Source organism: Amblyomma americanum, chromosome 1, assembly GCF_052857255.1.
Source record: "Amblyomma americanum isolate KBUSLIRL-KWMA chromosome 1, ASM5285725v1, whole genome shotgun sequence".
Lineage (NCBI taxonomy): Eukaryota > Metazoa > Arthropoda > Arachnida > Ixodida > Ixodidae > Amblyomma > Amblyomma americanum.
In genome coordinates, this window is record NC_135497.1 from 532,741,940 (window position 1) to 532,769,912 (window position 27,973).

At 48.8% G+C, this 27,973-nt stretch overlaps 3 non-coding genes across 3 annotated transcripts; all 3 read right to left on the reverse strand.

Annotated features, from left to right (window-relative positions):
* Positions 1-226: 226 nt before the first annotated feature.
* On the reverse strand, positions 227-300 carry TRNAS-CGA (transfer RNA serine (anticodon CGA)). Its single transcript has one exon. It is a non-coding gene; the product is annotated as a tRNA-Ser (tRNA).
* Positions 301-13,419: 13,119 nt separating this feature from the next.
* TRNAL-CAA (transfer RNA leucine (anticodon CAA)) lies at positions 13,420-13,493 on the reverse strand. Its single transcript has one exon. It is a non-coding gene; the product is annotated as a tRNA-Leu (tRNA).
* Positions 13,494-21,270: 7,777 nt separating this feature from the next.
* TRNAS-CGA (transfer RNA serine (anticodon CGA)) lies at positions 21,271-21,344 on the reverse strand. The gene has a single exon. It is a non-coding gene; the product is annotated as a tRNA-Ser (tRNA).
* Between the last annotated feature and the right edge of the window lie 6,629 nt (positions 21,345-27,973).

Consider the following 27,973-nt stretch of genomic DNA (forward strand, 5'->3'; position numbering starts at 1 on the left):
GCATCAAGACTGCCAGAACCGAGACCCTCGCTAAACTATTAGCAGGTTAATTAAAGGAAATGAGGGGCCCGTTTGACAAACCTATGAAGGGAGCCAACAGTCACCGAAACCAATGTGCATAGGGGAATGTTTTTTATGTGTTGTGCTTACCGGTGGGATATTATAGTACTTGGAATAATAAATCGCTTAAAGAAAATTACTTATAAAGCAACAGAAAAAACAACCATGTCGCCGGTGGGATCCGAACCCACGACCTCCGAATATCGCGTCCGGTGCTCTTACCAACTGAGCTACGGCGACGGCTGTCCAATCTGCTGCTCTGGAGGGTATTTATGTTCATTGGGTGTAAGCGAACCTTGAGATTGTTCACCAGCGCCACCCTCGACCATAGCGGCGGGCGTAGCACGTCCTGTAATACCGCGAGCGTGACGTGGAACGTCATCCAACGGCGAGGGCGGAAACAGTGCGAGAGCCCTCTTGAGCTACCTATGGCATCAAGACTGCCAGAACCGAGACCCTCGTTAAGCTATTAGCAGGTAAGTTAAACGAAATGAGGGGCCCGTTTGACAAACCTATGAAGGGAGCCAACAGTCACCGAAACCAAGGTGCATAGGGGAATGTTTTTTATGTGTTGTGCTTATCAGTGGGATATTGTAGTATTTAGATTAATAAATCGCTTAAAGAAAAATACTTATAAAGCAGCAGCAAAAACAACCATGCCGCCGGTGGGATCCGAACCCACGACCGCCGAATATCGCGTCCGGTGCTCTTACCAACTGAGCTACGGCGACGGCTGTCCAATGTGCTGCTCTCGTGGGTATTTATGTTCATTGGGTGTAAGCGAACCTTGAGAGTGTTCACCAGCGCCACCCTCGACCATAGCGGCGGACGTAGCACGTTCTGCAATACTGCGAGCGTGACGTGGAACGTCATCAAAGGAGGAGGGCGGAAACTGGGCGAGAGCCCTCTTAAGCTACCTATGCCATCAAGACTGCCAGAACCGAGACCCTCGTTAAGCTTTTAGAAGGTCAGTTAAAGGAAATGAGGGGCCCGTTTGACAAACCTATGAAGGGAGCCAACAGTCACCGAAACCAAGGTGCATAGGGGAATGTTTCTTTATGCGTTGTGCTGATCAGTGGGATATAATAGTTCTTATATTAGTAAATCGCTTAAAGAAAATTACTTATAAAGCGCCTGAAAAACAACCATGCCGCCGGTGGGATCCTTACCAACGACCTCCAAATATCACGTTCGGTGCTCTTACCAACTGAGCTACGGCGACGGCTGTCCAATCTGCTGCTTTCGTGGGTATTTATGTTCATTGGGTGTAAGCGAACCTTGAGAGTGTTCACCAGCGCCACCCTCGACCTTAGCGGCGGACGTAGCACGTCCTGTAAACCGCGAGCGTGATGTGGAACGTAATCTAACGGCGAGGGCGGAAACTGTGCGAGAGCCCTCTTAAGCTACCTATGGCATGAAGACTGCCAAAACCGAGACCCTCGTTAAGCTATTAGCAGGTAAGTTAAAGGAAATGAGGGGCCCGTTTGACAAACCTATGAAGGGAGCCAACAGTCACCGAAACCAAGGTGCATAGGGGAATTTTTTTTTTATGTGTTGTGCTTATCAGTGGGATATTGTAGTACTTTGATTAATAAATCGTTTAAAGAATATACTTATAAAGCAGCAGAAAAAACAACCAAGCCGCCAGTGGGATCCGAACCTACGACCGCCGAATATCGCGTCCGGTGCTCTTACCAACTGAGCTACGGCGACGGCTGTCCAATCTGCTGCTCTCGTGGGTATTTATGTTTATTGTGTGTAAGCGAACCTTGAGAGTGTTCACCAGCGCCACCCTCGACCATAGCGGCGAATGTAGCACGTCCTGTAATACCGCGAGAGTGACGTGGAACGTCATCTAACGGCGAGGGCGGAAACTGTGCGAGAGCCCTCTTAAGCTACCTATGACATCAAGACTGCCAGAACCGAGACCCTCGTTAAGCTATAAGCAGGTAAGTTAAAGGAAATGAGGGGCCCGTTTGACAAACCTATTAAGGGAGCCAACAGTCACCGAAACCAAGGTGCATAGGGCAATGTTTATTTATGTGTTTTGCTTATCAGTGGGATATTGTAGTACTTAGATTAAAAAATCGCTTAAAGAAAATTACTTATAAAGCAGCAGAAAAAACAACCATGCCGCCGGTGGGATCCGAACCCACGACCGCAGAATATCGCGTCCGGTGCTCTTACCAACTGAACTACGGCAACGGCTGTCCAATCTGCTGCTCTCGTGGGTATTTATGTTCATTGGGTGTAAGCGAACCTTGAGAGTGTTCACCAGCGCCACCCTCGACCATAGCGGCGGACGTAGCACGTCCTGTAAACCGCGAGCGTGATGTGGAACGTAATCTAACGGCGAGGGCGGAAACTGTGCGAGAGCCCTCTTAAGCTACCTATGGCATGAAGACTGCCAAAACCGAGACCCTCGTTAAGCTATTAGCAGGTAAGTTAAAGGAAATGAGGGGCCCGTTTGACAAACCTATGAAGGGAGCCAACAGTCACCGAAACCAAGGTGCATAGGGGAATGTTTTTTTATGTGTTGTGCTTATCAGTGGGATATTGTAGTACTTAGATTAATAAATCGTTTAAAGAATATACTTATAAAGCAGCAGAAAAACAACCAAGCCACCAGTGGGATCCGAACCTACGACCGCCGAATATCGCGTCCGGTGCTCTTACCAACTGAGCTACGGCAACGGCTCTCCAATCTGCTGCTCTCGTGGGTAATTATGTTCATTGGGTGTAAGCGAACCTTGAGAGCGTTCACCAGCGCCACCCTCGACCATAGCGGCGGACGTAGCACGTCCTGTAATACCGCGAGCGCGACGTGGAACGTCACCTCACGGCGAGGGCGGAAACTGTGCGAGAGCCCTCTTAAGCTACCTATGGCATCAAAACTGCCAGAACCGAGACCCTCGCTAAGCTATTAGCAGGTATGTTAAAGGAAATGAGGGGCCCGTTTGACAAACCTATGAAGGGAGCCAACAGTCACCGAAACCAAGGTGCATAGGAGAATGTTTTTTTATGTGTTGTGCTTACCGGTGGGATATTATAGTACTTAAATTAATAAATCGCTTAAAGAAAATTACTTTAAAGCAAAAGAAAAAACAACCATGCCGCCGGTGGGATCCGAACCCACGACCGCCGAATATCGCGTCCGGTGCTCTTACCAACTGAGCTACGGCGACGGCTGTCCAATGTTCTGCTCTCGTGGGTATTTATGTTCATTGGGTGTAAGCGAACCTTGAGAGTGTTCACCAGCGCCACCCTCGACCATAGCGGCGGACGTAGCACGTTCTGCAATACTGCGAGCGTGAAGTGGAACGTCATCAAAGGAGGAGGGCGGAAACTGTGCGAGAGCCCTCTTAAGCTACCTATGGCATCAAGACTGCCAGAACCGAGACCCTCGTTAAGCTATTAGCAGGTAAGTTAAAGGAAAGGAGGGGCCCGTTTGACAAACCTATGAAGGGAGCCAACAGTCACCGAAACCAAGGTGCACAGGGGAATGTTTTTTATGCGTTGTGCTGATCAGTGGGATATTATAGTACATATATTAGTAAATCGCTTAAAGAAAATTACTTATAAAGCGCCTGAAAAACAACCATGCCGCCGGTGGGATCCTAACCAACGACCTCCAAATATCACGTTCGGTGCTCTTACCAACTGAGCTACGGCGACGGCTGTCGAATCTCCTGCTTTCGTGGGTATTTATGTTCATTGGGTGTAAGCGAACCTTGAGAGTGTTCACCAGCGCCACCCTCGACCTTAGCGGCGGACGTAGCACGTCCTGTAATACAGCGAGCACGAGTGCGGAAAATGTGCGAGAGCCCTCTTAAGCTACCTATGGCATGAAGACTGCCAAAACCGAGACCCTCGTTAAGCTATTAGCAGGTAAGTTAAAGGAAATGAGGGGCCCGTTTGACAAACCTATGAAGGGAGCCAACAGTCACCGAAACCAAGGTGCATAGGGGAATGTTTTTTTTGTGTTGTGCTTATCAGTGGGATATTGTAGTACTTAGATTAATAAATCGTTTAAAGAATATACTTATAAAGCAGCAGAAAAAACAACCAAGCCGCCAGTGGGATCCGAACCTACGACCGCCGAATATCGCGTCCGGTGCTCTTACCAACTGAACTACGGCAACGGCTGTCCAATCTGCTTCTCTTGTGGGCATTTATGTTCATTGGGTGTAAGCGAACCTTGAGAGTGTTCACCAGCGCCACCCTCGACCATAGCGGCGGACGTAGCACGTCCTGTAAACCGCGAGCGTGATGTGGAACGTAATCTAACGGCGAGGGCGGAAACTGTGCGAGAGCCCTCTTAAGCTACCTATGGCATTAAGACTCCCAGAACCCAGACCCTCGTTAAGCTATTAGCAGGTAAGTTAAAGGAAATGAGGGGCCCGTTTGACAAACCTATGAAGGGAGCCAACAGTCACCGAAACCAAGGTGCATAGGGGAATGTTTTTATGTGTTGTGCTTATCAGTGGGATATTATAGTACTTAGATTAATAAATCGCTTAAAGAAAATTACTTTAAAGCAACAGAAAAAACAACCATGCCGCCGGTGGGATCCGAACTCACGACCTCCCAATATCGCGTCCGGTGCTCATACCAACTGAGCTACGGCGACGGCTGTCCAATCTGCTGCTCTCGTGGGTATTTATGTTCATTGGGTGTAAGAGAACTTTGAGAGTGTTCACCAGCGCCACCCTCGACCATAGCGGCGGACGTAGCACGTCCTGTAATACCGCGAGCGTGACGTGGAACGTCATCTAACGGCGAGGGCGGAAACAGTGCGAGAGCCCTCTTAAGCTACCTATGGCATCAAGACTGCCAGAACCGAGACCCTCGTTAAGCTATTAGCAGGTAAGTTAAACGAAATGAGGGGCCCGTTTGACAAACCTATGAAGGGAGCCAACAATCACCGAAACCAAGGTGCATAGGGGATTGTTTTTTATGTGTTGTGCTTATCAGTGGGATATTGTAGTACTTATATTAATAAATACCTTAACGAAAATACTTATAAAGCAGCAGCAAAAACAACCATGCCGCCGGTGGGATCCGAACCCACGACCGCCGAATATCGCGTCCGGTGCTCTTACCAACTGAGCTACGGCGACGGCTGTCCAATGTGCTGCTCTCGTGGGTATTTATGTTCATTGCGTGTAAGCGAACCTTGAGAGTGTTCACCAGCGCCACCCTCGACCATAGCGGCGGACGTAGCACGTTCTGCAATACTGCGAGCGTGACGTGGAACGTCATCAAAGGAGGAGGGCGGAAACTGTGCGAGAGCCCTCCTAAGCTACCTATGCCATCAAGACTGCCAGAACCGAGACCCTCGTTAAGGTTTTAGAAGGTCAGTTAAAGGAAATGAGGGGCCCGTTTGACAAACCTATGAAGGGAGCCAACAGTCACCGAAACCAAGGTGCATAGGGGAATGTTTCTTTATGCGTTGTGCTGATCAGTGGGATATTATAGTTCTTATATTAGTAAATCGCTTAAAGAAAATTACTTATAAAGCGCCTGAAAAACAACCATGCCGCCGGTGGGATCCGAACCCACGACCGCAGAATATCGCGTCCGGTGCTCTTACCAACTGAACTACGACAACGGCTGTCCAATCTGCTTCTCTCGTGGGCATTTATGTTCATTGGGTGTAAGCAAACCTTGAGAGTGTTCACCAGCGCCACCCTCGACCATAGCGGCGGACGTAGCACGTCCTGTAAACCGCGAGCGTGATGTGGAACGTAATCTAACGGCGAGGGCGGAAACTGTGCGAGAGCCCTCTTAAGCTACCTATGGCATCAAGACTCCCAGAACCCAGACCCTCGTTAAGCTATTAGCAGGTAAGTTAAAGGAAATGAGGGGCCCGTTTGACAAACCTATGAAGGGAGCCAACAGTCACCGAAACCAAGGTGCATAGGGGAATGTTTTTTTATGTGTTGTGCTTATCAGTGGGATATTGTAGTACTTAGATTAATAAATCGTTTAAAGAATATACTTATAAAGCAGCAGAAAAAACAACCAAGCCGCCAGTGGGATCCGAACCTACGACCGCCGAATATCGCGTCCGGTGCTCTTACCAACTGAGCTACGGCAACGGCTCTCCAATCTGCTGCTCTCGTGGGTAATTATGTTCATTGGGTGTAAGCGAACCTTGAGAGTGTTCACCAGCGCCACCCTCGACCATAGCGGCGGACGTAGCACGTCCTGTAATACCGCGAGCGCGACGTGGAACGTCACCTAACGGCGAGGGCGGAAACTGTGCGATAGCCCTCATACGCTACCTATGGCATCAAAACTGCCAGAACCGAGACCCTCGCTAAGCTATTAGCAGGTATGTAAAGGAAATGAGGGGCCCGTTTGACAAACCTATGAAGGGAGCCAACAGTCACCGAAACCAAGGTGCATAGGGGAATGTTTTTTTATGTGTTGTGCTTCCCAGTGGGATATTATAGTACTTAGATTAATAAATCGCTTAAAGAAAATTACTTTAAAGCAACAGAAAAAACAACCATGCCGCCGGTGGGATCCGAACCCACGACCTCCGAATATCGCGTCCGGTGCTCTTACCAACTGAGCTACGGCGACGGCTGTCCAATCTGCTGCTCTCGTGGGTATTTATGTTCATTGGGTGTAAGGGAACCTTGAGAGTGTTCACCAGCGCCACCCTCGACCTTAGCGGCGGACGTAGCACGTCCTGTAATACAGCGAGCGTGACGTGGAACGTCACCTAACGGCGAGGGCGGAAACTGTGCGAGAGCCCTCTTAAGCTACCTATGGCGTCAAGACTGCCAGAAGCGAGACCCTCGTTAAGCTATTAGCAGGTAAGAGAAAGGAAATGAGGGGCCCGTTTGACAAACCTATGAAGGGAGCCAACAGTCACCGAAACCAAGGTGCATAGGGGAATGTTTTTTTATGTGTTGTGCTTATCAGTGGGATATTGTAGTACTTAGATTAATAAATCGCTTAAAGAAAATTACTTATAAAGCAGCAGAAAAACAACCATGCCGCCGGTGGGATCAGAACCCACAACCTCCGAATATCGCGCTCGGTGCTCTTACCAACTGAGCTACGGCGACGGCTGTCCAATCTGCTGCTCTTGTAGGTATTTATGTTCATTGGGTGTAAGAGAACCTTGAGAGTGTTCACCAGCGCCACCCTCAACCATAGCGGCGGACGTAGCACGTCCTGTAATACCGCGAGCGTGACGTGGAACGTCATCTAACGGCGAGGGCGGAAACTGTGCGAGAGCCTCTTAAGCTACCTATGGCATCAAGACTGCCAGAACCGAGACCCTCGTTAAGCTATTAGCAGGTAAGTTAAAGGAAATGAGGGGCCCGTTTGACAAACCTATGAAGGGAGCCAACAGTCACCGAAACCAAGGTGCATAGGGGAATGTTTTTTATATGTTGTGCTTATCAGTGGGATATTGTAGTACTTAGATTATTAAATCGCTTAAAGAAAATTACTTATAAAGCAGCAGAAAAAACAACCATGCCGCCGGTGGGATCCGAACCCACAACCTCCGAATATCGCGCTCGGTGCTCTTACCAACTGAGCTACGGTGACGGCTGTCCAATCTGCTGCTCTCGTGGGTATTTATGTTCATTGGGTGTAAGCGCACATTGAGAGTGTTCACCAGCGCCACCCTCGACCATAGCGGCGGACGTAGCACGTCCTGTAATACCGCGAGCGTGACGTGGAACGTCATCTAACGGCGAGAACGGAAACTGTGCGAGAGCCGTCTTAAGCTACCTATGGCATCAAAACTGCCAGAACCGAGACCCTCGCTAAGCTATTAGCAGGTATGTTAAAGGAAATGAGGGGCCCGTTTGACAAACCTATGAAGGCAGCCAACAGTCACCGAAACCAAGGTGCATAGGGGAATGTTTTTTTATGTGTTGTGCTTACCGGTGGGATATTATAGTACTTAGATTAATAAATCGCTTAAAGAAAATTACTTTAAAGCAAAAGAAAAAACAACCATGCCGCCGGTGGGATCCGAACCCACGACCGCCGAATATCGCGTCCGGTGCTCTTACCAACTGAGCTACGGCGACGGCTGTCCAATGTTCTGCTCTCGTGGGTATTTATGTTCATTGGGTGTAAGCGAACCTTGAGAGTGTTCACCAGCGCCACCCTCGACCATAGCGGCGGACGTAGCACGTTCTGCAATACTGCGAGCGTGAAGTGGAACGTCATCAAAAGGAGGAGGGCGGAAACTGTGCGAGAGCCCTCTTAAGCTACCTATGGCATCAAGACTGCCAGAACCGAGACCCTCGTTAAGCTATTAGCAGGTAAGTTAAAGGAAAGGAGGGGCCCGTTTGACAAACCTATGAAGGGAGCCAACAGTCACCGAAACCAAGGTGCACAGGGGAATGTTTTTTATGCGTTGTGCTGATCAGTGGGATATTATAGTACATATATTAGTAAATCGCTTAAAGAAAATTACTTATAAAGCGCCTGAAAAACAACCATGCCGCCGGTGGGATCCTAACCAACGACCTCCAAATATCACGTTCGGTGCTCTTACCAACTGAGCTACGGCGACGGCTGTCGAATCTGCTGCTTTCGTGGGTATTTATGTTCATTGGGTGTAAGCGAACCTTGAGAGTGTTCACCAGCGCCACCCTCGACCTTAGCGGCGGACGTAGCACGTCCTGTAATACAGCGAGCACGAGTGCGGAAAATGTGCGAGAGCCCTCTTAAGCTACCTATGGCATGAAGACTGCCAAAACCGAGACCCTCGTTAAGCTATTAGCAGGTAAGTTAAAGGAAATGAGGGGCCCGTTTGACAAACCTATGAAGGGAGCCAACAGTCACCGAAACCAAGGTGCATAGGGGAATGTTTTTTTTGTGTTGTGCTTATCAGTGGGATATTGTAGTACTTAGATTAATAAATCGTTTAAAGAATATACTTATAAAGCAGCAGAAAAAACAACCAAGCCGCCAGTGGGATCCGAACCTACGACCGCCGAATATCGCGTCCGGTGCTCTTACCAACTGAACTACGGCAACGGCTGTCCAATCTGCTTCTCTCGTGGGCATTTATGTTCATTGGGTGTAAGCGAACCTTGAGAGTGTTCACCAGCGCCACCCTCGACCATAGCGGCGGACGTAGCACGTCCTGTAAACCGCGAGCGTGATGTGGAACGTAATCTAACGGCGAGGGCGGAAACTGTGCGAGAGCCCTCTTAAGCTACCTATGGCATTAAGACTCCCAGAACCCAGACCCTCGTTAAGCTATTAGCAGGTAAGTTAAAGGAAATGAGGGGCCCGTTTGACAAACCTATGAAGGGAGCCAACAGTCACCGAAACCAAGGTGCATAGGGGAATGTTTTTATGTGTTGTGCTTATCAGTGGGATATTATAGTACTTAGATTAATAAATCGCTTAAAGAAAATTACTTTAAAGCAACAGAAAAAACAACCATGCCGCCGGTGGGATCCGAACTCACGACCTCCCAATATCGCGTCCGGTGCTCATACCAACTGAGCTACGGCGACGGCTGTCCAATGTGCTGCTCTCGTGGGTATTTATGTTCATTGCGTGTAAGCGAACCTTGAGAGTGTTCACCAGCGCCACCCTCGACCATAGCGGCGGACGTAGTACGTTCTGCAATACTGCGAGCGTGACGTGGAACGTCATCAAAGGAGGAGGGCGGAAACTGTGCGAGAGCCCTCTTAAGCTACCTATGCCATCAAGACTGCCAGAACCGAGACCCTCGTTAAGGTTTTAGAAGGTCAGTTAAAGGAAATGAGGGGCCCGTTTGACAAACCTATGAAGGGAGCCAACAGTCACCGAAACCAAGGTGCATAGGGGAATGTTTCTTTATGCGTTGTGCTGATCAGTGGGATATTATAGTTCTTATATTAGTAAATCGCTTAAAGAAAATTACTTATAAAGCGCCTGAAAAACAACCATGCCGCCGGTGGGATCCGAACCCACGACCGCAGAATATCGCGTCCGGTGCTCTTACCAACTGAACTACGACAACGGCTGTCCAATCTGCTTCTCTCGTGGGCATTTATGTTCATTGGGTGTAAGCGAACCTTGAGAGTGTTCACCAGCGCCACCCTCGACCATAGCGGCGGACGTAGCACGTCCTGTAAACCGCGAGCGTGATGTGGAACGTAATCTAACGGCGAGGGCGGAAACTGTGCGAGAGCCCTCTTAAGCTACCTATGGCATCAAGACTCCCAGAACCCAGACCCTCGTTAAGCTATTAGCAGGTAAGTTAAAGGAAATGAGGGGCCCGTTTGACAAACCTATGAAGGGAGCCAACAGTCACCGAAACCAAGGTGCATAGGGGAATGTTTTTTTTATGTGTTGTGCTTATCAGTGGGATATTGTAGTACTTAGATTAATAAATCGTTTAAAGAATATACTTATAAAGCAGCAGAAAAAACAACCAAGCCGCCAGTGGGATCCGAACCTACGACCGCCGAATATCGCGTCCGGTGCTCTTACCAACTGAGCTACGGCAACGGCTCTCCAATCTGCTGCTCTCGTGGGTAATTATGTTCATTGGGTGTAAGCGAACCTTGAGAGTGTTCACCAGCGCCACCCTCGACCATAGCGGCGGACGTAGCACGTCCTGTAATACCGCGAGCGCGACGTGGAACGTCACCTAACGGCGAGGGCGGAAACTGTGCGAGAGCCCTCATACGCTACCTATGGCATCAAAACTGCCAGAACCGAGACCCTCGCTAAGCTATTAGCAGGTATGTAAAGGAAATGAGGGGCCCGTTTGACAAACCTATGAAGGGAGCCAACAGTCACCGAAACCAAGGTGCATAGGGGAATGTTTTTTTATGTGTTGTGCTTACCAGTGGGATATTATAGTACTTAGATTAATAAATCGCTTAAAGAAAATTACTTTAAAGCAACAGAAAAAACAACCATGCCGCCGGTGGGATCCGAACCCACGACCTCCGAATATCGCGTCCGGTGCTCTTACCAACTGAGCTACGGCGACGGCTGTCCAATCTGCTGCTCTCGTGGGTATTTATGTTCATTGGGTGTAAGGGAACCTTGAGAGTGTTCACCAGCGCCACCCTCGACCTTAGCGGCGGACGTAGCACGTCCTGTAATACAGCGAGCGTGACGTGGAACGTCACCTAACGGCGAGGGCGGAAACTGTGCGAGAGCCCTCTTAAGCTACCTATGGCGTCAAGACTGCCAGAAGCGAGACCCTCGTTAAGCTATTAGCAGGTAAGAGAAAGGAAATGAGGGGCCCGTTTGACAAACCTATGAAGGGAGCCAACAGTCACCGAAACCAAGGTGCATAGGGGAATGTTTTTTATGTGTTGTGCTTATCAGTGGGATATTGTAGTACTTAGATTAATAAATCGCTTAAAGAAAATTACTTATAAAGCAGCAGAAAAACAACCATGCCGCCGGTGGGATCAGAACCCACAACCTCCGAATATCGCGCTCGGTGCTCTTACCAACTGAGCTACGGCGACGGCTGTCCAATCTGCTGCTCTTGTAGGTATTTATGTTCATTGGGTGTAAGAGAACCTTGAGAGTGTTCACCAGCGCCACCCTCAACCATAGCGGCGGACGTAGCACGTCCTGTAATACCGCGAGCGTGACGTGGAACGTCATCTAACGGCGAGGGCGGAAACTGTGCGAGAGCCCTCTTAAGCTACCTATGGCATCAAGACTGCCAGAACCGAGACCCTCGTTAAGCTATTAGCAGGTAAGTTAAAGGAAATGAGGGGCCCGTTTGACAAACCTATGAAGGGAGCCAACAGTCACCGAAACCAAGGTGCATAGGGGAATGTTTTTTTATATGTTGTGCTTATCAGTGGGATATTGTAGTACTTAGATTAATAAATCGCTTAAAGAAAATTACTTATAAAGCAGCAGAAAAAACAACCATGCCGCCGGTGGGATCCGAACCCACAACCTCCGAATATCGCGCTCGGTGCTCTTACCAACTGAGCTACGGTGACGGCTGTCCAATCTGCTGCTCTCGTGGGTATTTATGTTCATTGGGTGTAAGCGCACATTGAGAGTGTTCACCAGCGCCACCCTCGACCATAGCGGCGGACGTAGCACGTCCTGTAATACCGCGAGCGTGACGTGGAACGTCATCTAACGGCGAGAACGGAAACTGTGCGAGAGCCCTCTTAAGCTACCTATGGCATCAAGACTGCCAGAACCAAAACCCTCGTTAAGCTATTAGCAGGTAAGTTAAAGGAAATGAGGGGCCCGTTTGACAAACCTATGAAGGGAGCCAACAGTCACCGAAACCAAGGTGCATAGGGGAATATTTTTTATGCGTTGTGCTGATCAGTGGGATATTATAGTACTTATATTAGTAAATCGCTTAAAGAAAATTACTTATAAAGCACCTGAAAAAACAACCATGCCGCCGGTGGGATCCTAACCAACGACCTCCAAATATCACATTCGGTGCTCTTACCAACTGAGCTACGGCGACGGCTGTTCAATCTGCTGCTCTCGTGGGTATTTATGTTCATTGGGTGTAAGCGAACCTTGAGAGTGTTCACCAGCGCCGCCCTCGGCCTTAGCGGCGGACATAGCACGTCCTGTATTACAGTGAGCGTGACGTGCAACGTCATCTAAGAACGAGGGCGGAAACTGTGCGAGAGCCCTCGTAAGCTACCTATGCCATCAAGACTGCCAGAACCAAGATCCTGGTTAAGCTATTAGCAGATAAGTTAAAGGAAATGAAGGGCCCGTTTGACAAACCTATGAAGGGTGCCAACAGTCACCGAAACCAAGGTGCATAGGGGAATGTTTTTTTTGTGTTTGGCTTATCAGTGGGATCATATAGTACTTAAAATAATAAATCGCTCAAAGAAAATTACTTATAAAGCAGCAGAAGAAACAACCATGCCGCCGGTGGGATCCGAACCCATGACCTCCGAATATCGCGTCCGGTGCTCCTACCAACTGAGCTACGGCGACGGCTGTCCAATCTGCTGCTCTGGAGGGTATTTATGTTCATTGGGTGTAAGCGAACCTTGAGAGTGTTCACCAGTGCCACCCTCGACCTTAGCGGCGGACGTAGCACGTCCTGTAAACCGCGAGCGTGATGTGGAACGGAATCTAACGGCGAGGGCGGAAACTGTGCGAGAGCCCTCTTAAGCCTCCTATGGCATCAAGACTCCCAGAACCCAGACCCTCGTTAAGCTATTAGCAGGTAAGTTAAAAGAAATGAGGGGCCCGTTTGACAAACCTATGAAGGGAGACAACAGTCACCGAAACCAAGGTGCATAGGGGAATGTTTTTATGTGTTGTGCTTATCAGTGGGATATTATAGTACTTAGAATAATAAATCGCTTAAAGAAACTTACTTATAAAGCAGCAGAAAAACAACCATGCCGCCGGTGGGATCCGAACCCACGACCTCCGAATATTGCGTTCGGTGCTCTTACCAACTGAGCTACGGCGACGGCTGTCCAATCTGCTGCTCTCGTGGGTATTTATGTTCATTGGGTGTAAGCGAACCTTGAGAGTGTTCACCAGTGCCACCCTCGACCTTAGCGGCGGACGTAGCACGTCCTGTAACACCGCGAGCGTGACGTGGAACGTCATCTAAGGACGAGAGCGGAAACTGTGCGAGAGCCCTCTTAATCTACCTATGGCATCAAGACTGCCAGAACCGAGACCCTCGCTAAGCTATTAGCAGGTAAGTTAAAGGAAAAGAGGGGCCCGTTTGACAAACCTATGAAGGGAGCCAACAGTCACCGAAACAAGGTGCATAGGGGAATGTTTTTTATGTGTTGTGCTTACCAGTGGGATATTATAGTACTTAGATTAATAAATCGCTTAAAGAAAATAACTTATAATGCAACAAAAAAAACAACCATGCCGCCGGTGGGATCCGAACCCACGACCTCCGAATATCGCGTCCGGTGCTCTTACCAACTGAGCTACGGCGACGGCTGTCCAATCTGCTGCTCTCGTGGGAATTTATGTTCATTTGGTGTAAGCGAACCTTTAGAGTGTTCACCAGCGAGACCCTCGACCTATAGCGGCGGACGTAGCACGTTCTGCAATACTGCAAGCGTGACGTGGAACGTCATCAAAGGACGAGGGCGGAAACTGTGCGAGAGCCCTCTTAAGCTACCTATGGCATCAGGACTGCCAGAACCGAGACCCTCGTTAAGCTATTAGCAGGTAAGTTAAAGGAAAGGAGGGGCCCGTTTGACAAACCTATGAAGGTAGCCAACAGTCACCGAAGCCAAGGTGCATAGGGGAATGTTTTTTATGCGTTGTGCTGATCAGTGGGATATTATAGTACTTATATTAGTAAATCGCTTAAAGAAAATTACTTATAAAGCGCCTGAAAAACAACCATGCCGCCGGTGGGATCCTAACCAACGACCTCCAAATATCACGTTCGGTGCTCTTACCAACTGAGCTACGGCGACGGCTGTCGAATCTGCTGCTTTCGTGGGGATTTATGTTCATTGGGTGTAAGCGAACCTTGAGAGTGTTCACCAGCGCCACCCTCGCCCTTAGCCGCGGACGTAGCACGTCCTGTAATACAGCGAGCGTGACGTGGAACGTCATCTAAGGACGAGTGCGGAAAATGTGCGAGAGCCCTCTTAAGCTACCTATGGCATGAAGACTGCCAAAACCGAGACCCTCGTTAAGCTATTAGCAGGTAAGTTAAAAGAAATGAGGGGCCCGTTTGACAAACCTATGAAGGGAGCCAACAGTCACCGAAACCAAGGTGCATAGGGGAATGTTTTTTTTATGTGTTGTGCTTATCAGTGGGATATTGTAGTACTTAGATTAATAAATCGTTTAAAGAATATACTTTTAAAGCAGCAGAAAAAACAATCAAGCCGCCAGTGGGATCCGAACCTACGACCCCCGAATATCGCGTCCGGTGCTCTTACCAACTGAGCTACGGCAACGGCTCTCCAATCTGCTGCTCTCGTGGGTAATTATGTTCATTGGGTGTAAGCGAACCTTGAGAGTGTTCACCAGCGCCACCCTCGACCATAGCGGCGGACGTAGCACGTCCTGTAATACCGCGAGCGTGACGTGGAACGTCACCTAACGGCGAGGGCGGAAACTGTGCGAGAGCCCTCATAAACTACCTATGGCATCAAAACTGCCAGAACAGAGACCCTCGCTAAGCCATTAGCAGGTATGTTAAAGGAAATGAGGGGCCCGTTTGACAAACCTATGAAGGGAGCCAACAGTCACCGAAACCAAGGTGCATAGGGGAATGTTTTTTATGTGTCGTGCTTACCAGTGGGATAATATAGTACTTAGATTAATAAATCGCTTAAAGAAAATTACTTATAAAGCAGCAGAAAAAATAACCATGCCGCCGGTAGGATCCGAAGCCACGACCGCAGAATATCGCTTCCGGTGCTCTTACCAACTGAGCTACGGCGACGGCTGTCCAATCTGCTGCTCTCGTGGGAATTTATGTTCATTGGGAGTAAGCGAACCTTTAGAGTGTTCACCAGCGCCACCCTCGACCTATAGCGGCGGACGTAGCACGTTCTGCAATACTGCGAGCGTGACGTGGAACGTCATCAAAGGACGAGGGCGGAAACTGTGCGAGAGCCCTCTTAAGCTACCTATGGCATCAGGACTGCCAGAACCGAGACCCTCGTTAAGCTATTAGCAGGTAAGTTAAAGGAAAGGAGGGGCCCGTTTGACAAACCTATGAAGGGAGCCAACAGTCACCGAAACCAAGGTGCATAGGGGAATGTTTTTTTTTATGTGTTGTGCTTATCAGTGGGATATTGTAGTACTTAGATTAATAAATCGCTTAAAGAAAATTACTTATAAAGCAGCAGAAAAACAACCATGCCGCCGGTGGGATCAGAACCCACAACCTCAGAATATCGCGCTCGGTGCTCTTACCAACTGAGCTACGGCGACGGCTGTCCAATCTGCTGCTCTCGTGGGTATTTATGTTCATTGGGTGTAAGAGAACCTTGAGAGTGTTCACCAGCGCCACCCTCGACCATAGCGGCGGACGTAGCACGTCCTGTAATACCGCGAGCGTGACGTGGAACGTCATCTAAAGACGAGGGCGTAAACTGTGCGAGAGCCCTCTTAAGCTACCTATGGCATCAAGACTGCCAGAACGGAGACCCTCGTTAAGCTATTAGCAGGTAAGTTAAAGGAAATGAGGGGCCCGTTTGACAAACCTATGAAGGGAGCCAACAGTCACCGAAACCGAGGTGCATAGGGGAATGTTTTTTATGTGTTGTGCTTATCAGTGGAATATTGTAGTACCTAGATTTATAAATAGCTTAAAGAAAATACTTATAAAGCAAAAAAAAACAACCATGCCGCCGGTGGGATCCGAACCCACGACCTCCGAATATCGCGTCCGGTGCTCTTACCAACTGAGCTACAGCGACGGCTGTCCTATCTGATGCTCAAGTGGGTATTTATGTTCATTGGTTGTAAGCGAACCTTGAGAGTGTTCACCAGCGCCAACCTCCACCATAGAGGCGAACGTAGCACGTCCTGTAATACCGCGAGCGTCACGTGGAACGTCATCTAACGGCGAGGGCGGAAACTGTGCGAGAGCCCTCTTAAGCTACCTATGGCATCAAGACTGCCAGAACCAAGACCCTCGTTAAGCTATTAGCAGGTAAGTTAAAGCAAATGAGGGGCCCTTTTGACAAACCTATGAAGGGAGCCAATAGTCACCGAAACCAAGGTGCATAGGGGAATTTTTTTTTATGTGTTGTGCTTACCAGTGGGATATTATAGTACTTAGATTAATAAATCGCTTAAAGAAAATTACTTATAAAGCAACAGAAAAAACAACCATGCCACCGGTCGGATCCGAACCCACGACCTCCGAATATCGCGTCCGGTGCTCTTACCAACTGAGCTACAGCGACGGCTGTCCTATCTGCTGCTCACGTGAGTATTTATGTTCATTGGTTGTAAGCGAACCTTGAGAGTGTTCACCAGCGCCACCCTCGACCATAGCGGCGAATGTAGCACGTCCTGTAATACCGCGAGCGTGACGTGGAACGTCATCTAACGGCGAGGGCGGAAGCTGTGCGAGAGCCCTCTTAAGCTACCTATGGCATCAAGACTGCCAGAACCGAGACCTTCGTTAAGCTATAAGCAGGTAAGTTAAAGGAAATGAGGGGCCCGTTTGACAAACCTATTAAGGGAGCCAACAGTCACCGAAACCAAGGTGCATAGGGGAATGTTTATTTATGTGTTTTGCTTATCAGTGGGATATTGTAGTACTTAGATTAAAAAATCGCTTAAAGAAAATTACTTATAAAGCAGCAGAAAAAACAACCATGCCGCCGGTAGGATCCGAACCCACGACCTCCGAATATCGCGTCCGGTGCTCTTACCAACTGAGCTACGGCGACGGCTGTCCAATCTGCTGCTCTCGTGGGAATTTATGTTCATTTGGTGTAAGCGAACCTTTAGAGTGTTCACCAGCGAGACCCTCGACCTATAGCGGCAAACGTAGCACGTTCTGCAATACTGCGAGCGTGACGTGGAACGTCATCAAAGGACGAGGGCGGAAACTGTGCGAGAGCCCTCTTAAGCTACCTATGGCATCAGGACTGCCAGAACCGAGACCCTCGTTAAGCTATTAGCAGGTAAGTTAAAGGAAAGGAGGGGCCCGTTTGACAAACCTATGAAGGGAGCCCACAGTCACCGAAGCCAAGGTGCATAGGGGAATGTTTTTTATGCGTTGTGCTGATCAGTCGGATATTATAGTACTTATATTAGTAAATCGCTTAAAGAAAATTACTTATAAAGCGCCTGAAAAACAACCATGCCGCCGGTGGGATTCTAACCAACGACCTCCAAATATCACGTTCGGTGCTCTTACCAACTGAGCTACGGCGACGGCTGTCGAATCTGCTGCTTTCGTGGGGATTTATGTTCATTGGGTGTAAGCGAACCTTGAGAGTGTTCACCAGCGCCACCCTCGCCCTTAGCCGCGGACGTAGCACGTCCTGTAATACAGCGAGCGTGACGTGGAACGTCATCTAAGGACGAGTGCGGAAAATGTGCGAGAGCCCTCTTAAGCTACCTATGGCATGAAGACTGCCAAAACCGAGACCCTCGTTAAGCTATTAGCAGGTAAGTTAAAAGAAATGAGGGGCCCGTTTGACAAACCTATGAAGGGAGCCAACAGTCACCGAAACCAAGGTGCATAGGGGAATGTTTTTTTTATGTGTTGTGCTTATCAGTGGGATATTGTAGTACTTAGATTAATAAATCGTTTAAAGAATATACTTTTAAAGCAGCAGAAAAAACAATCAAGCCGCCAGTGGGATCCGAACCTACGACCCCCGAATATCGCGTCCGGTGCTCTTACCAACTGAGCTACGGCAACGGCTCTCCAATCTGCTGGTCTCGTGGGTAATTATGTTCATTGGGTGTAAGCGAACCTTGAGAGTGTTCACCAGCGCCACCCTCGACCATAGCGGCGGACGTAGCACGTCCTGTAATACCGCGAGCGTGACGTGGAACGTCACCTAACGGCGAGGGCGGAAACTGTGCGAGAGCCCTCTTAAGCTACCTATGGCGTCAAGACTGCCAGAACCAAGACCCTCGTTAAGCTATTAGCAGGTAAGTTAAAGGAAATGAGGGGCCCGTTTGACAAACCTATGAAGGGAGCCAACAGTCACCGAAACCAAGGTGCATAGGGGAATGTTTTTTTATGTGTTGTGCTTATCAGTGGGATATTGTAGTACTTAGATTAATAAATCGCTTAAAGAAAATTACTTATAAACCAGCAGAAAAACAACCATGCCGCCGGTGGGATCAGAACCCACAACCTCAGAATATCGCGCTCGGTGCTCTTACCAACTGAGCTATTGCGACGGCTGTCCAATCTGCTGCTCTCGTGGGTATTTATGTTCATTGGGTGTAAGAGAACCTTGAGAGTGTTCACCAGCGCCACCCTCGACCATAGCGGCGGACGTAGCACGTCCTGTAATACCGCGAGCGTGACGTGGAACGTCATCTAAAGACGAGGGCGTAAACTGTGCGAGAGCCCTCTTAAGCTACCTATGGCATCAAGACTGCCAGAACGGAGACCCTCGTTAAGCTATTAGCAGGTAAGTTAAAGGAAATGAGGGGCCCGTTTGACAAACCTATGAAGGGAGCCAACAGTCACCGAAACCGAGGTGCATAGGGGAATGTTTTTTATGTGTTGTGCTTATCAGTGGAATATTGTAGTACCTAGATTTATAAATAGCTTAAAGAAAATACTTATAAAGCAAAGAAAACAACCATGCCGCCGGTGGGATCCGAACCCACGACCTCCGAATATCGCGTCCGGTGCTCTTACCAACTGAGCTACAGCGACGGCTGTCCTATCTGATGCTCAAGTGGGTATTTATGTTCATTGGTTGTAAGCGAATTTTGAGAGTGTTCACCAGCGCCAACCTCCACCATAGAGGCGAACGTAGCACGTCCTGTAATACCGCGAGCGTCACGTGGAACGTCATCTAACGGCGAGGGCGGAAACTGTGCGAGAGCCCTCTTAAGCTACCTATGGCATCAAGACTGCCAGAACCAAGACCCTCGTTAAGCTATTAGCAGGTAAGTTAAAGCAAATGAGGGGCCCTTTTGACAAGCCTATGAAGGGAGCCAATAGTCACCGAAACCAAGGTGCATAGGGGAATTTTTTTTTATGTGTTGTGCTTACCAGTGGGATATTATAGTACTTAGATTAATAAATCGCTTAAAGAAAATTACTTATAAAGCAACAGAAAAAACAACCATGCCACCGGTCGGATCCGAACCCACGACCTCCGAATATCGCGTCCGGTGCTCTTACCAACTGAGCTACAGCGACGGCTGTCCTATCTGCTGCTCACGTGGGTATTTATGTTCATTGGTTGTAAGCGAACCTTGAGAGTGTTCACCAGCGCCACCCTCGACCATAGCGGCGAACGTAGCACGTCCTGTAATACCGCGAGCGTGACGTGGAACGTCATCTAACGGCGAGGGCGGAAGCTGTGCGAGAGCCCTCTTAAGCTACCTATGGCATCAAGACTGCCAGAACCGAGACCTTCGTTAAGCTATAAGCAGGTAAGTTAAAGGAAATGAGGGGCCCGTTTGACAAACCTATTAAGGGAGCCAACAGTCACCGAAACCAAGGTGCATAGGGGAATGTTTATTTATGTGTTTTGCTTATCAGTGGGATATTGTAGTACTTAGATTAAAAAATCGCTTAAAGAAAATTACTTATAAAGCAGCAGAAAAAACAACCATGCCGCCGGTAGGATCCGAACCCACGACCGCAGAATATCGCGTCCGGTGCTCTTACCAACTGAACTACGGCAACGGCTGTCCAATCTGCTTCTCTCGTGGGCATTTATGTTCATTGGGTGTAAGCGAACCTTGAGAGTGTTCACCAGCGCCACCCTCGACCATAGCGGCGGACGTAGCACGTCCTGTAAACCGCGAGCGTGATGTGGAACGTAATCTAACGGCGAGGGCGGAAACTGTGCGAGAGCCCTCTTAAGCTACCTATGGCATCAAGACTCCCAGAACCCAGACCCTCGTTAAGCTATTAGCAGGTAAGTTAAAGGAAATGAGGGGCCCGTTTGACAAACCTATGAAGGGAGACAACAGTCACCGAAACCAAGGTGCATAGGGGAATGTTTTTATGTGTTGTGCTTATCAGTGGGATATTATAGTACTTAGAATAATAAATCGCTTAAAGAAAATTACTTATAAAGCAGCAGAAAAACAACCATGCCGCCGGTGGGATCCGAACCCACGACCTCCGAATATCGCGTTCGGTGCTCTTACCAACTGAGCTACGGCGACGGCTGTCCAATGTGCTGCTCTCGTGGGTATTTATGTTCATTGGGTGTAAGCGAACCTTGAGAGTGTTCACCAGCGCAACCCTCGACCTATAGCGGCGGACGTAGCACGTTCTGCAATACTGCGAGCGTGACGTGGAACGTCATCTAACGGCGAGGGCGGAAACTGTGCGAGAGCCCTCTTAAGCTACCTATGGCATCAAGACTGCCAGAACCGAGACCCTCGTTAAGCTATTAGCAGGTAAGTTAAAGCAAATGAGGGGCCCGTTTGACAAACCTATGAAGGGAGCCAACAGTCACCGAAACCGAGGTGCATAGGGGAATATTTTTTATGTGTTGTGCTTATCAGTGGGATATTATAGTACTTAAATTAAAAAATCGTTTAAAAATACTTATAAAGCAGCAGAAAAAACAACCATGTCGCCGGTGGGATCCGAACCCACGACCTCCGAATATCGCGTCCGGTGCTCTTACCAACTGAGCTACGGCGACGGCTGTCCAATCTGCTGCTCTCGTGGGTATTTATGTTCATTGTGTGTAAGCGAACCTTGAGAGTGTTCAGCAGCGCCACCCTCGACCATAGCGGCGGATGTAGCACGTCCTGTAATACCGCGAGAGTGACGTGGAACGTCATCTAACGGCGAGGGCGGAAACTGTGCGAGAGCCCTCTTAAGCTACCTATGACATCAAGACTGCCAGAACCGAGACCCTCGTTAAGCTATAAGCAGGTAAGTTAAAGGAAATGAGGGGCCCGTTTGACAAACCTATTAAGGGAGCCAACAGTCACCGAAACCAAGGTGCATAGGGCAATGTTTATTTATGTGTTTTGCTTATCAGTGGGATATTGTAGTACTTAGATTAAAAAATCGCTTAAAGAAAATTACTTATAAAGCAGCAGAAAAAACAACCATGCCGCCGGTGGGATCCGAACCCACGACCGCAGAATATCGCGTCCGGTGCTCTTACCAACTGAACTACGGCAACGGCTGTCCAATCTGCTGCTCTCGTGGGTATTTATGTTCATTGGGTGTAAGCGAACCTTGAGAGTGTTCACCAGCGCCACCCTCGACCATAGCGGCGGACGTAGCACGTCCTTTAAACCGCGAGCGTGATGTGGAACGTAATCTAACGGCGAGGGCGGAAACTGTGCGAGAGCCCTCTTAAGCTACGTATGGCATGAAGACTGCCAAAACCGAGACCCTCGTTAAGCTATTAGCAGGCAAGTTAAAGGAAATGAGGGGCCCGTTTGACAAACCTATGAAGGGAGCCAACAGTCACCGAAACCAAGGTGCATAGGGGAATGTTTTTTTATGTGTTTTGCTTATCAGTGGGATATTGTAGTACTTAGATTATTAAATCGTTTAAAGAATATACTTATAAAGCAGCAGAAAAAACAACCAAGCCGCCAGTGGGATCCGAACCCACGACCTCCCAATATCGCGTCCGGTGCTCATACCAACTGAGCTACGGCGACAGCTGTCCAATCTGCTGCTCTCGTGGGTATTTATGTTCATTGGGTGTAAGAGAACTTTGAGAGTGTTCACCAGCGCCACCCTCGACCATAGCGGCGGACGTAGCACGTCCTGTAATACCGCGAGCGTGACGTGGAACGTCATCTAACGGCGAGGGCGGAAACAGTGCGAGAGCCCTCTTAAGCTACCTATGGCATCAAGACTGCCAGAACCGAGACCCTCGTTAAGCTATTAGCAGGTAAGTTAAACGAAATGAGGGGCCCGTTTGACAAACCTATGAAGGGAGCCAACAATCACCGAAACCAAGGTGCATAGGGGATTGTTTTTTATGTGTTGTGCTTATCAGTGGGATATTGTAGTACTTATATTAATAAATACCTTAAAGAAAATACTTATAAAGCAGCAGCAAAAACAACCATGCCGCCGGTGGGATCCGAACCCACGACCGCCGAATATCGCGTCCGGTGCTCTTACCAACTGAGCTACGGCGACGGCTGTCCAATGTGCTGCTCTCGTGGGTATTTATGTTCATTGCGTGTAAGCGAACCTTGAGAGTGTTCACCAGCGCCACCCTCGACCATAGCGGCGGACGTAGCACGTTCTGCAATACTGCGAGCGTGACGTGGAACGTCATCAAAGGAGGAGGGCGGAAACTGTGCGAGAGCCCTCTTAAGCTACCTATGCCATCAAGACTGCCAGAACCGAGACCCTCGTTAAGGTTTTAGAAGGTCATTTAAAGGAAATGAGGGGCCCGTTTGACAAACCTATGAAGGGAGCCAACAGTCACCGAATCCAAGGTGCATAGGGGAATGTTTCTTTATGCGTTGTGCTGATCAGTGGGATATTATAGTTCTTATATTAGTAAATCGCTTAAAGAAAATTACTTATAAAGCGCCTGAAAAACAACCATGCCGCCGGTGGGATCCGAACCCACGACCGCAGAATATCGCGTCCGGTGCTCTTACCAACTGAACTACGACAACGGCTGTCCAATCTGCTTCTCTCGTGGGCATTTATGTTCATTGGGTGTAAGCGAACCTTGAGAGTGTTCACCAGCGCCACCCTCGACCATAGCGGCGGACGTAGCACGTCCTGTAAACCGCGAGCGTGATGTGGAACGTAATCTAACGGCGAGGGCGGAAACTGTGCGAGAGCCCTCTTAAGCTACCTATGGCATCAAGACTCCCAGAACCCAGACCCTCGTTAAGCTATTAGCAGGTAAGTTAAAGGAAATGAGGGGCCCGTTTGACAAACCTATGAAGGGAGCCAACAGTCACCGAAACCAAGGTGCATAGGGGAATGTTTTTATGTGTTGTGCTTATCAGTGGGATATTATAGTACTTAGAATAATAAATCGCTTAAAGAAAATTACTTATAAAGCAGCAGAAAAACAACCATGCCGCCGGTGGGATCCGAGCCCACGTCCTCCGAATATCGCGTTCGGTGCTCTTACCAACTGAGCTACGGCGACGGCTGTCCAATCTGCTGCTCTCGTGGGTATTTATGTTCATTGGGTGTAAGCGAACCTTGAGAGTGTTCACCAGTGCCACCCTCGACCTTAGCGGCGGACGTGCACGTCCTGTAATACCGCGAGCGTGACGTGGAACGTCATCTAAGGACGAGGGCGGAAACTGTGCGAGAGCCCTCTTAATCTACCTATGGCATCAAGACTGCCAGAACCGAGACCCTCGCTAAGCTGTTAGCAGGTAAGTTAAAGGAAATGAGGGGCCCGTTTGACAAACCTATGAAGGGAGCCAACAGTCACCGAAACAAGGTGCATAGGGGAATGTTTTTTTATGTGTTGTGCTTACCAGTGGGATATTATAGTACTTAGATTATTAAATCGCTTAAAGAAAATTACTTATAATTCAACAAAAAAAACAACCATGCCGCCGGTGGGATCCGAACCCACGACCTCCGAATATCGCATCCGGTGCTCTTACCAACTGAGCTACGGCGACGGCTGTCCAATCTGCTGCTCTCGTGGGAATTTATGTTCATTGGGTGTAAGCGAGCCTTTAGAGTGTTCACCAGCGCCACCCTCTACATAGCGGCGGACGTAGCACGTCCTGTAATACCGCGAGCGTGACGTGGAACGTCATCTAAGGACGAGTGCGGAAAATGTGCGAGAGCCCTCTTAAGCTACCTATGGCATCAAGACTGCCAGAACCGAGACCCTCGCTAAACTATTAGCAGGTTAATTAAAGGAAGTGAGGGGCCCGTTTGACAAACCTATGAAGGGAGCCAACAGTCACCGAAACCAAGGTGCATAGGGGAATGTTTTTTTTTATGTGTTGTGCTTATCAGTGGGATAGTGTAGTACTTAGATTAATAAATCGTTTAAAGAATATACTTATAAAGCAGCAGAAAAAACAACCAAGCCGCCAGTGGGATACGAACCTACGACCGCCGAATATCGCGTCCGGTGCTCTTACCAACTGAGCTACGGCAACGGCTCTCCAATCTGCTGCTCTCGTGGGTAATTATGTTCATTGGGTGTAAGCGAACCTTGAGAGTGTTCACCAGCGCCACCCTCGACCATAGCGGCGGACGTAGCACGTCCTGTAATACCGCGAGCGCGACGTGGAACGTCACCTAACGACGAGGGCGGAAACTGTGCGAGAGCCCTCATACGCTACCTATGGCATCAAAACTGCCAGAACCGAGACCCTCGCTAAGCTATTAGCAGGTATGTAAAGGAAATGAGGGGCCCGTTTGACAAACCTATGAAGGGAGCCAACAGTCACCGAAACCAAGGTGCATAGGGGAATGTTTTTTTATGTGTTGTGCTTACCAGTGGGATATTATAGTACTTAGATTAATAAATCGCTTAAAGAAAATTACTTTAAAGCAACAGAAAAAACAACCATGCCGCCGGTGGGATCCGAACCCACGACCTCCGAATATCGCGTCCGGTGCTCTTACCAACTGAGCTACGGCGACGGCTGTCCAATCTGCTGCTCTCGTGGGTATTTATGTTCATTGGGTGTAAGGGAACCTTGAGAGTGTTCACCAGCGCCACCCTCGACCTTAGCGGCGGACGTAGCACGTCCTGTAATACAGCGAGCGTGACGTGGAACGTCACCTAACGGCGAGGGCGGAAACTGTGCGAGAGCCTTCTTAAGCTACCTATGGCGTCAAGACTGCCAGAAGCGAGACCCTCGTTAAGCTATTAGCAGGTAAGAGAAAGGAAATGAGGGGCCCGTTTGACAAACCTATGAAGCGAGCCAACAGTCACCGAAACCAAGGTGCATAGGGGAATGTTTTTTTTATGTTTTGTGTTTATCAGTGGGATATTGTAGTACTTAGATTAATAAATCGCTTAAAGAAAATTACTTATAAAGCAGCAGAAAAAACAACCATGCCGCCGGTGGGATCAGAACCCACAACCTCCGAATATCGCGCTCGGTGCTCTTACCAACTGAGCTACGGCGACGGCTGTCCAATCTGCTGCTCTCGTAGGTATTTATGTTCATTGGGTGTAAGAGAACCTTGAGAGTGTTCACCAGCGCCACCCTCGACCATAGCGGCGGACGTAGCACGTCCTGTAATACCGCGAGCGTGACGTGGAACGTCATCTAACGGCGAGGGCGGAAACTGTGCGAGAGCCCTCTTAAGCTACCTATGCCATCAAGACTGCCAGAACCAAGATCCTGGTTAAGCTATTAGCAGATAAGTTAAAGGAAATGAAGGGCCCGTTTGACAAACCTATGAAGGGTGCCAACAGTCACCGAAACCAAGGTGCATAGGGGAATGTTTTTTTTGTGTTTGGCTTATCAGTGGGATCATATAGTACTTAAAATAATAAATCGCTCAAAGAAAATTACTTATAAAGCAGCAGAAGAAACAACCATGCCGCCGGTGGGATCCGAACCCATGACCTCCGAATATCGCGTCCGTTGCTCCTACCAACTGAGCTACGGCGACGGCTATCCAATCTGCTGCTCTGGAGGGTATTCATGTTCATTGGGTGTAAGCGAACCTTGAGAGTGTTCACCAGTGCCACCCTCGACCTTAGCGGCGGACGTAGCACGTCCTGTAATACCGCGAGCGTGACGTGGAACGTCATCTAAGGACGAGGGCGGAAACTGTGCGAGAGCCCTCTTAATCTACCTATGGCATCAAGACTGCCAGAACCGAGACCCTCGCTAAGCTATTAGCAGGTAAGTTAAAGGAAAAGAGGGGCCCGTTTGACAAACCTATGAAGGGAGCCAACAGTCACCGAAACAAGGTGCATAAGGGAATGTTTTTTATGTGTTGTGCTTACCAGTGGGATATTATAGTACTTAGATTAATAAATCGCTTAAAGAAAATTACTTATAAAGCAGCAAAAAAAAACAACCATGCAGCCGGTGGGATCCGAACCCACGACCTCCGAATATCGCGTTCGGTGCTCTTACCAACTGAGCTACGGCGACGGCTGTTCAATCTGCTGCTCTCGTGGGTATTTATGTTCATTGGGTGTAAGCGAACCTTGAGAGTGTTCACCAGCGCCGCCCTCGACCTTAGCGGCGGACATAGCACGTCCTGTAATACAGTGAGCGTGACGTGGAACGTCATCTAAGAACGAGGGCGGAAACTGTGCGAGAGCCCTCGTAAGCTACCTATGCCATCAAGACTGCCAGAACCAAGATCCTGGTTAAGCTATTAGCAGATAAGTTAAAGGAAATGAAGGGCCCGTTTGACAAACCTATGAAGGGTGCCAACAGTCACCGAAACCAAGGTGCATAGGGGAATGTTTTTTTTGTGTTTGGCTTATCAGTGGGATCATATAGTACTTAAAATAATAAATCGCTTAAAAATACTTATAAAGCAGCAGAAAAAACAACCATGCCGCCGGTGGGATCCGATCCCACGACCTCCCAATATCGCGTCCGGTGCTCTTACCAACTGAGCTACGGCGACGGCTGTCCAATCTGCTGCTCTCGTGGGTATTTATGTTCATTGGGTGTAAGCGAACCTTGAGAGTGTTCACCAGCGCCACCCTCGACCATAGCGGCGGATGTAGCACGTCCTGTAATACCGCGAGCGTGACGTGGAACGTCACCTAACGGCGAGGGCGGAAACTGTGCGAGAGCCCTCTTAATCTACCTATGACATCAAGACTGCCAGAACCGAGACCCTCGTTAAGCTATAAGCAGGTAAGTTAAAGGAAATGAGGGGCCCGTTTGACAAACCTATTAAGGGAGCCAACAGTCACCGAAACCAAGGTGCATAGGGGAATGTTTATTTATGTGTTTTGCTTATCAGTGGGATATTGTAGTACTTAGATTAAAAAATCGCTTAAAGAAAATTACTTATAAAGCAGCAGAAAAAACAACCATGCCGCCGGTAGGATCCGAACCCACGACCGCAGAATATCGCGTCCGGTGCTCTTACCAACTGAACTACGGCAACGGCTGTCCAATCTGCTTCTCTCGTGGGCATTTATGTTCATTGGGTGTAAGCGAACCTTGAGAGTGTTCACCAGCGCCACCCTCGACCATAGCGGCGGACGTAGCACGTCCTGTAAACCGCGAGCGTGATGTGGAACGTAATCTAACGGCGAGGGCGGAAACTGTGCGAGAGCCCTCTTAAGCTACCTATGGCATCAAGAATCCCAGAACCCAGACCCTCGTTAAGCTATTAGCAGGTAAGTTAAAGGAAATG